The following is a 9,980-nucleotide window of genomic DNA, read 5'->3' on the forward strand; positions in this document are numbered from 1 at the left end:
TATACTGCTAAAATAAATCAGTAAAACATAGCTGTAGTGTTAGAAACGTAATTACTAAAGGAGCCAACAGGTTATAATGTACTGTATTTCAATTCTGAAGGACAAGGAGAACAATAGTCTGGTATACACTAAAGGAACCATACAAATGTAGATAGTTGAATCAGTGCAGAGGAGTCAAACCAATGAGACCTAGCTTCTGAGTCTCTGCTGTAGATTGGCATGAGGAAAATGCCAACAGGCTATATTAAGAAAAGCCAATAGGAGAACAGATATAGAGATATAAAAGTGCAATAGATAATATACTTTCCAAGCCAAGGCCAGTTATACTTCCCGAAGTAATACTTGCATAACAGATTTCTGTCTTAGAATTCATACTCTGTAAAAAAAAAGGTCTCCCACTCTTGGTGCAGCTGGAAGAAGTTGGATAAATAGGAAGCTTTCTTTACCTGTATTTAATAGAGGGATCCACCTGAGAGGGGATGTTGGCATTGTAGTGACTTTGTGGAGACTTTCCACTGCATTTCTCCTCGAGTGCTTAGCCCATGCCAACAAAGCCAGCAGACCAATATGCCTAGCTCTTCTTTCATGGAGCACCAAACCATCTTACTCTTGGTGATCACCTTCCCTCTCTTCCTAACACCATGGTATTCCTCCACATCAGTCCTTTGGCTTCCTCCAGAGCCACTAAAGTTGGGTTCCTTCCTACACCTGCAGGGAAGTCCTTCCAGATAGGCTGCTGCACATCCATTGCTTTGAATGGTTAATACATGAAGTTAAAAGCTAAGTTTAAATTTTGGGCCATGCTTTGGGTGTAACTTGAAACATGGTTCCATAACAATTCCACCCCCCTTACCTGAATCGTTGGCTTCTCCCCGCAAGCTGCTGATATTTTTTTAATGCATGCCACCACAACAGAGGGACTTGTAGTTCATGTCACTGCACTTGCAGTCTAATCATTCATCCTCTTTACTGAATGTCCATACCTTGGACATTCAGAGGGAGAATCGGTAGAAGGCAGAGCTCTACAATGCTTTACTGGCTGCAATGCAGAAAAATAATAAATGCACATTTTTTCTTTTCTGAAGTGTGTACTTATTTTTTTCAAAAAGTGGACTTTACATTTAATAGGTTGATGCACTTATGAGTTTAAGTATGCTAAACTTTCATACTACTGGTAAACTCCGGGCTAAAGACATGTCTCTGATTTATCATAAGAACATGCTTGTCACTGACTCCCTTAATATAAAACCTTGTCTGACTGAACACAGCACTCTCTCAGGAAATAAGGGTCTGCTGGCAGCAATGATGTGAACATTGGTGCAGGAATTTTATTTAATGAGAGATATCTGTTCACTGCATTTTCTGAATGTTTACTAAATAGCCTTTTCTTCCACACCTCCAGGACCGGACTTACTCTCCCTGCTGCCCCGAAGCCAGGTTCCACAATTCCGCAATGCTTTAAACTGTGCTCCAGCCTGTAAATATACTCTTAGACCCTCAATGCCAGCACCACATCCCTTCTCATCTCCAGCACCCTAACCCTCCTCCCCCTATGATGTCCTGAGTGTCTGCACAGGTTCTTATGAGCACGCAGCAGCTCCTACAAGCTGCTGTCACTCAATGAGAGAGGAGGATCCCGACAATATTGTCAGGATCGCTTCTCAGCACACAGTTTAGCCCCGCCCACAGTATATTGCACTGAATTGTAAGCTTATGGTGCATTTTTGATTACAGGAGTACACTGCAAAATGTACTCATGTATCATAAGGAAACAAAAAATGCTAAAAAAGTGTACCCCATAGTGCTCTTTTAAAAAAAAGTTTAAAAAGTATTTTTTTTTTTACTTTTTTTGTGTATGGTAACTGTTCCTCATGGTAGTATCCAGCTTCCCATGCCCTTTGTCAGTCCCTTGCCTGTTAGCCTTAAAAATGACCAGAATTGATTTTCAAGATTCCCGCTCCCCTTCCCCCATAGATTTCAATGATGTTCAGAGTGGACCAAACCCAGGCACATTTGCTCATCCCTAATGCTAACCATCTCATATTTAACATGAAAGTCCCAGATTTCAGGGAGTGTCCCACTGTACCATGTGCCAACAGAGGTTTCACAATACGTTCAATGTGTTTCTATCCATGCCAATATTCCTATACAATCTGTTGAAAGTGATCCATGTTCTGGAGTATGGGCTGCAATCAACAAAGATTGGTGACTGACAGTGCGAGAACTAGAAGCTGATCTGTGGATTCCAAAAACGACTGTGTCCGAGATATTGGTGCAGGATCTTGGCATGAAATATGTTGTGACAAAATTACCAGAGCAGAAGCGACATCGTGCTGCAGTTGCTAATGACTTGCTTTAAACCGCTACCATGAACCAGATTTCCTCTATACCTGGAGAGGAATAGCCTGGTCGTCTGGTTCTCCACGCCCAAAGAAGGCAAAGTCGCAGCAAGATCAAGACCATGTTAACTGTGTTTTTTGATTGGGAAGGTGTTGTTCATCATGAGTACACTTCTCCACTGTTTTGAACAGTGGAAGAGATGCGGGGAGAACTATGTAAGGTCCCAAGGTGCATACTTTGAAGGGGACTGAGTTTTCATTGTCCTCTTTACAATGTTTCTTGTATCTTGTATCTTCTTCAATAAATTTCTCTATTTTTCATATTACATGGCTGGATACTTTCCAAACAGACCTTGCATATCAAGCATTTGTAATAACACACCTTTAACTTATATACATAAGTTATACAACTTAATAGAAGCTGTGACGACATGGTAATGAGTTTATAAGTTAAATGTGTATTGGTATTGAGTTATGTTTGAGTGCGTTATGCTGTGTGACCTGGTTATGGAAAGACTATCAGCACCATCCCTCGTTATCTCCCATTGTTCTCTGAGGGAGCTCAGAACAATGACATTCTGGCCAGGCTATGCTATGGCTGTCTGGAGTTCGTTAGCAGGGGAAGCCCTGTGGTGTTGAGCAGACCGATTGTCTGGGAGGGGAGGGTGGATGTGATGGGATTATATTCTGATTTCATCACTTGCTGTATAAAAGTTTGTGCAGTTGCTCAATAAAGCCGAGTTTGTTTCACCTACATTCAAGCCTTGGATAGTGACTGGGGAAACTGGGAGCTAAGGATCTTCAGGTTGCAATATCTCCTCAGCAAGGAAGAAGACAGCGGCGGACATACTCATCCTGAGTACGGTGGTCCGTCACAGAAGCCACATGTTTTTATCTCTGGATGGAACAATACATATAAACAGTCAAGACAATAATATTTGTCTATTGTTATGTGTGGAGATTCACTTAAACTCAGCACTTTGAAAAGCCAATGTTAGTAACCAGTGTTTACTTTAAATACCTAATCATGTGCAAAATTGAGAAAGAAAAAAGGATTTTTGCTAGAACAGGTTTGCTTTATTGATGTGAACACAGATTGACCATATTCACTAAGCTCAGTGGTCGTCCATGTTACAAAGTGAACACATCACTTTGTTAAGTGAACAGTCTCTATTCCTTTAGTAAATCATCCTCGATGATGATGATGATGATTTTGTTTTTAACTAACATTTAATGTTTTTCATATCACAATAGATGGAACAATCATGAAAGAAAATGGGACAGAAAGGGTACAACAGGGAGACTCTTAGTCCCAAAGGGGGGTAGATAGAAGCTATGCATATGACAGTATGTTTAGACAAATTACATTATAGAAAGCAACTAACACATGAAGCTTCTGCAAAGTGACATTTCTATCCCAGTCAGTAATGTACATCACTCTAAGCTAAATGTTTAAAGGCATTCAATATTGCTATTATGACTTCTTAAATCTTTACCTAATGTGTCAAAACAGACATGGGCCTCCTTTGGGACTAGTTTGGCAATACTGGAAGCAAAGTAAATTAGAGTGAAATAAAATTGTTAACTGTTGCAGACATTTTACACAACTGAATAGACTTCTAAGCTCCAGTACATCATGATCAATAATGCAAAAGGGCCCATTTAGAGATGAAATAATAGTTTTGTCTCTTGTAATCCATAACAAAGAGGCAGCTCCGAGTCTTCTGGCTGTTGAAAGCTAAGAAAATGTCCTCTAGTTACACTTCAAAATAATACAGGGAAAGAAATCAATGCCATGGATCACAAGGAAAGTCAAAGCAAGAGCACAGTGAGATGTAGTCTGGATATAAAATGTACACCTGTTATGCAGAAAGGGAATGGCTGTTGGAAATCAATGGGAAAGAAACAATATGTAAATATGTTTTGTCTTTTTATAGCTTCCCGCACAGACACATGATTTATCGCTGCCTGTCAATCATGTACTCTTTACTGAATTTTACAGACCTTACTGTGCTACCTAACCACATTTGCTTTTTACCATCTTCAAGTGCTTAGCTTGAGTTTCTACACTGATAACCTCCCTGTATCCACAGTCACATCTTTTTCATTGAATCACATAAGTTGGCTTAGACGGGGGATTTATATCATATACAGTAGGCATATGTAATGTAATGGGCATACACTGCATATTGACTTTTAAGCATCATTTATATATTTACTTATTAAACCTTTCATCAAAGATTCTGCCACCCATCTGCACCTTTTTCTTGATTCCAATTCCATGATTCTGGATCTGGCCACATTTTCAGCCTCAGGGAGTTTTCTGCCAGTACAAAATTCTCTGCATTGTATCTAGGCAGGTGAATTTGAGGGTGCGGCATTCTACATGCAGCTCATATTACAAATGCATTGCTACATGTCTTGTAAAAAATTACTATTACAATTTGTAATAATAACAACACAAATTTTAGTATGCACATTGCTATACTGCATACAAACATCCATCTGGGTTGGAAGAGGGATAGTGTTGAATGATGTGATGCTACATTTTGGTTTGCTTTTAACAACTACATCAGGGTTTATTACTATATACAGAGACAGTGGAATTGTGCAGAGTATATAAGCAACATATATTATAAATCTTCCTTTCCTTCCATTGCTCTTTTCCCTACCTTCCGTCCTTCCTATTAAACCTTTCTTTCCGCTTCTCTGTTTCTGTATTGCCTCCCTTTCTTTTTCCTTTTCTCCACTCCTTATTTCCTCTCCTGTTTCCCATCTTTCCATCTTTCCAATTCCCTTATTGTCATTTTTTTTTCATTCCTCCACCTCTTTCCTTATCACCTTCAACTTTCTTCTTTTGTCATTTGTCTCACCTCCTTTCTTCCATACTATTACATCAATTGTTTCTTTGTTCTTCCCTCCCATGTATCCCCCTTTCCCCTCCCTATTCATTTCCTACCCTCCCAGCCTGTAGTCCTCCTTCTTTTTCCTTCTCTACCCCCTTCCTTCTTTATTTTCTTTTGTTTCAATTCTTTTTATGCCTCTATTCTTTCTCTCCCTTCCTGCATTTACTTAACCTTCTTTTCTTTCCTTTTACCTACCTACCTTTTTTTTTACTCCATTAAGTCTCTCATGTCCCTCCCTCTTCTTTACCAGTCTTTCTCCCCAATTACTACTTTTTTCTTGCCTTCCTTTCTTCTGTTTCATTGTTCCTAAGGTCCCTTTTTTCTCACTTTCTGTTCTACCCTGCCCTATTTCCCTTCTTTTCTTATGATCTCTCCCCCTCATATTTTCCTTCCTTCCTCTCTTCCTTCCTTCCTCTTTCTACCCTTCAATAATGTTTCTCCATTCTTTCTTTACCTTCATCCCTTATGTCTCTCATTAAGTTTCATCATTCCCTTTTATAATCCAATTTATTCTTTCAAAACTCTATTCTTCCTTGTTTCCCTTCCGTTTTAACATCCATTCATTTCCTTCTTTTTTCCGTTAAGCCAACCTTCTTTTCCACTCCTTTTCCTTCTTTTTGTCCCTCCTTTTTGTCCCCTAGTTTTCTTCTGTCATCCTTCGTTTCAACCCACCCATTTTGTTTTGTTACCCTTATTTTATACCTGCCTCAATTTCTTCTTCTCTTCCTATGACAGATATGCCGTGTACTCCCATTCAAGGCAAATTTAAAAAAAATCGGTAATTCAGATCAGGCAAGTGGAGCAATGCGGCATTTTTATTTAGTACTGTGCATTCCATCCAAGAATACATTTTACAGTTGCAAGAATAAGTTTGTATACCTTTGGAATTACATGGATTTCTGGATTAATGTGATCTGATCTTTATCTAACTCATAATAATTATTAAAAATAATATTTTTTTAGAAAACACACACACAACATTGTACATTGCCATATCTTTATTGAGCGAATTGTTGAAATAATCATGGTTGCTGAAGGCTCAATTATGTAAATCTGCAGGTAACACACATCTTGAAAAGGTGATTGGACTCAGGTATTCCAATAAATGAAATGAGATTAGAGGTGTTTTTTGGTGCTGTCCTCTATAATCAAAAGACACACGATCTGATCATTTACAGGCTTTGCTCTTCTAAAGAAAAATTGTGTTCAATAACTTTTCTTTCAGGACCACTGAAGAGATATGTATAGTTGGTGAAGAATGGTTTTTGAAAGCTAGATGCAGATGAACAGTAAGACAAATTATCTATGAGGGTCCATTTACTTCTTAACATTAATGTGGATTGCATTAAGGAAACCAATCAAAATTAATGAGCCACCAACACATCCTAGTGTGCCAAAAATGGTACACTCTACAACACAGATATGTTGCCTTAGTGTGCTGGGGTGCCAGTATTACAAGTATTAATGTTGCATGTTGCAGTAGCATGTTGCAGTAGCATGCTTGTTGCATGTTGCAGTAGCATGCTTGTTAGCACAATGCATTAGTGGCCCTGAAAAAATACAGGATTATAACCTCTCTGCCAACAAGTAGGCAGAGCTCACAGCATAAGCACTGGATGGGATGCTAAAGGAGGTCACCCTAGGATAACAGCAAAAGCCCTGAAGAAAGGCCCATTCACACCTATGCTTTGCAGCAATGTGCACATTTACATGCATGTTATGGCAAAGCATCCCAACACATCATACGCTTGTTAGTGTACTGTAGTGCCATTATTTTAAATGGCACCCCAATGCCAAGGGAATGTATTAGCATTGTAGCACACTGTAGTGGATGATAATACATTAAACTATACATTGTGGTGTAATGGCAGCCCAATCAAATAGTGCATATGTTGATTGTGCTGCAACAGACCAACTTGGTATAAATAGCCCTGAAATTTCTTGACCTTGCCAGGACTGTTGCTTTAAAAGGAGAGTTTGTGTAAAATTCTTCACAAGAACTATATAGATTTGAAATGCAACAGTAACATATGGTAGGGGATGTTGCTGCTGAAGGGAGATCTACCAATTATATATTGCAAGGGTTTATGTATTTTTTACAGCCAGAACTGTGAATATTAAACATTGTGTTTAAAAAAACCCATAAAAAATACAATTGCTTCTGCTTTTAGTTTACTCTAAGTTTATTTTATTTTTTTTGAGCTTCACCTATTGAAAAAAACGTTTGCTGCATTGCTCACCTTCAATCTGGAGATATCCTCCACAGTACTTTTCCATCACTAGTTGTGTTCAGACTTCCAGGTTGAATAATGGCCAGAGTCATTCAGCCAACTTCCTGTGAGCTGAGACTAACACGGGACCCCTTGACCGAGTGGCGCTCTTATGTCATTAAGTGAGTTCTGCTTAGTCCAAAAGAAAGAACCACCCACTGCTTCTGGCAAATAAGAAATGTAAGGTACCTTGATGTCACCAGACCTGCCTAACTGCAAAACTGCTGGGAAAAGGTATGTATAAGGTTTTTTTAAAGAAAAAAACATCTTCAACAAGGTGCAAGTAATGGGCAACCTGGTCCACTTTAAGCAAATTGTATTTGCCTTTTATTGCTACTTAGGTGAAGAATACCACCTAACATTTTAGGTGTTATCTTGCAGCTATATAGGTAAATTGCAAAAGTTTGCCAACCTTTTGTCAGAAATGTATGTGTTCCACCTATGAAAATTGCATCTTATGTTACATCTCACTGAATGTATATGCATTAAGAATCTTGTTAATCTGATCAATTATTTATTAAATTGCATAAGTCTATCTAGAGACCAATATAGATTTTGTGATTTGATTAGACTCAATAAATAAGTATGTGAATGTCTGATTCACACTCTATTCTCTCACAGCTGGTCTTCTACCAATTAAGTTACAGCCACATCTTGGATGAGGTTAATAGCAATATTTTCCATCCATCAATCCTTCAGAGTATTATGTATTTTAGTGATGTTATTAGTTAGATGCTAAATGTGACTGTATAAATGAAAATGAAAGAAAAATCTTTTAGCTATCCGGACTACAGGGCATATTTAAAAATCAATGAATATAGCATTTACCAAACATTCACTAATCATTTAAAACCCATATACTGGGAAACTTCACTTGCATTCACTGCTTTATAAATGTCCTCCAACATGATATAACATTTTGGTTTCATTTAACTTCATAAGGTCTACCAGATACTATGATTTCAGTGTGTAAACATTCCAGTCCTATCAGTCCACAGTTAGACATACAGATTGAGAGAATGATTCAATATCAAAAACACTTTTAAACACCAATGTGGAAGAGATCATATGTTGTTCTATGCTGTTAGAAACCCTCAGAACATTATGTTATTAGCAAGTCCAAAGAACTCAATGTTAGGCTGACAATTGAGACAGTCACCCTCCTCTGGGCTATCTATACCTACCAATGGGAACCAACTCCCATACTGAGGGGGTTTCCTGACTGCTACATACAACCTTTAAATGGCAGACTATATGTATTTAAAGGGAAGCTCTCCATTGATGGTAGAGGAACAGGATCCTTTAATGGTGGACCCAACAGAAGCATGTACTACCCTTTCCTTTGCTCCTCAGTTTTCTAAAGAAAAATACCCAGTACTTCTGGGTGTAATGAAGCATTTTCCTTTGTTCCCTTTCTGCCACATTTCAAGACTTGTGTTTCATGACTGAATGTTCTAGCACCCAGAACTTTCACATGGCGGTGGGGCTGAAACATACAGTGCTTCCTCTCTTCACTCTTGATGGCCAAATGAAGGGAAGATATGCAGGCCATTCATGGACAAGGCACAACTTCACTTTAATAGCAGCCACATCAACCTCACATACTTGTGCATTTGCATTTTATATGAATATCATCAGTACATATTCTCAAATTCATAAGAGGTTTTGTCAGAGCAAGAATCCAAAAAATACCTTTTCAACAAATCTTTAGAGGTGGTCTAAAAGTCCCCAACATAATGAAATATTATCAAATAGCACATGTTACAGTAGGCTCTAGATCATGGCACCCATGAAATCCCCCTTATGTTTATTCTGAAGGCAGTTATTTTTTTTGCTGTCCTAAAGTCTGTGAGAAATAATCAACAGCTATGTTTATGTTCTCTTTGTGACTGGTAGAAATGTGCCTAGATGCAGATGTCCTGTCTGTATAGACTCACTTAAGATGTCCATCCATTAAAAAAGTATTTAATGCAAGGTACCGCTTTTAAGTTAACTCCCATATAAAAACTCTAAGAAAAAGATAGGAATAAAATATAGTAGACAATAGAAAGTTACCTAGCTTTCACCCTTCTTCAGGAATCCATGCCAATGCACTGGTGACATCACTTAGCCTTCCAGTGTGACCCCAGAAATGCTGCACAGTGAAGGAGCTAACTCACATGAGATTAAGGATTCTTAGCTTTCTCAGCATCCCACTGGAAGGCTGATTGACTTCACTGGCACCTAGACGAGGTTGCTGGAAGTTGGGGTGTAATGTAAGTTTTCTTCTCTAATTTGTTTTTTGCTAGTTATACGTAGCATTTTTACATGGTGTACTAATAACGGAGATGTAGACCTGGCATTTGTATGCATAATTCGCTTTAATGTAGACTATAGTTCCTATTACATTTTATGATATTTAAAATGTTACACTGCAGCATAAATCTATCATTGTGTTTGTGCCTGTTAGTGAAAAGTCTATATAG

This window comes from Nanorana parkeri, unplaced genomic scaffold, assembly GCF_000935625.1.
Source record: "Nanorana parkeri isolate BGI_ZX_2015 unplaced genomic scaffold, ASM93562v1 scaffold1682, whole genome shotgun sequence".
NCBI classification, from domain to species: Eukaryota; Metazoa; Chordata; class Amphibia; order Anura; family Dicroglossidae; genus Nanorana; species Nanorana parkeri.